Raw genomic sequence first — 241 nt, 5'->3', positions numbered from 1 at the left:
GCGGAGCCTTCCCGATCCCGCGGGCTGAGGGGCCATGCCGCACCGGGGCCGTGCGGGAGGTCATCGCTCAGGCTAACATGTCGGGGATTGGGGGTGCTTTTGTTTTTTTGGTGTTTTTCTTTTTTATTTTCTAACTTTGACAATAAAAGCGCTGGCCATCGTTCTTACTTCCCAAAACGCCAAAATGTAACCGAGTCACAGCGACCAAGGCGTAATTTTTTTTTTTTTTTTCAGTACGATA

Source organism: Fulmarus glacialis, unplaced genomic scaffold (assembly GCF_000690835.1).
Source record: "Fulmarus glacialis isolate BGI_N327 unplaced genomic scaffold, ASM69083v1 scaffold10000, whole genome shotgun sequence".
NCBI classification, from domain to species: domain Eukaryota; kingdom Metazoa; phylum Chordata; class Aves; order Procellariiformes; family Procellariidae; genus Fulmarus; species Fulmarus glacialis.
Note: the sequence above shows the minus strand (reverse complement) of the source record.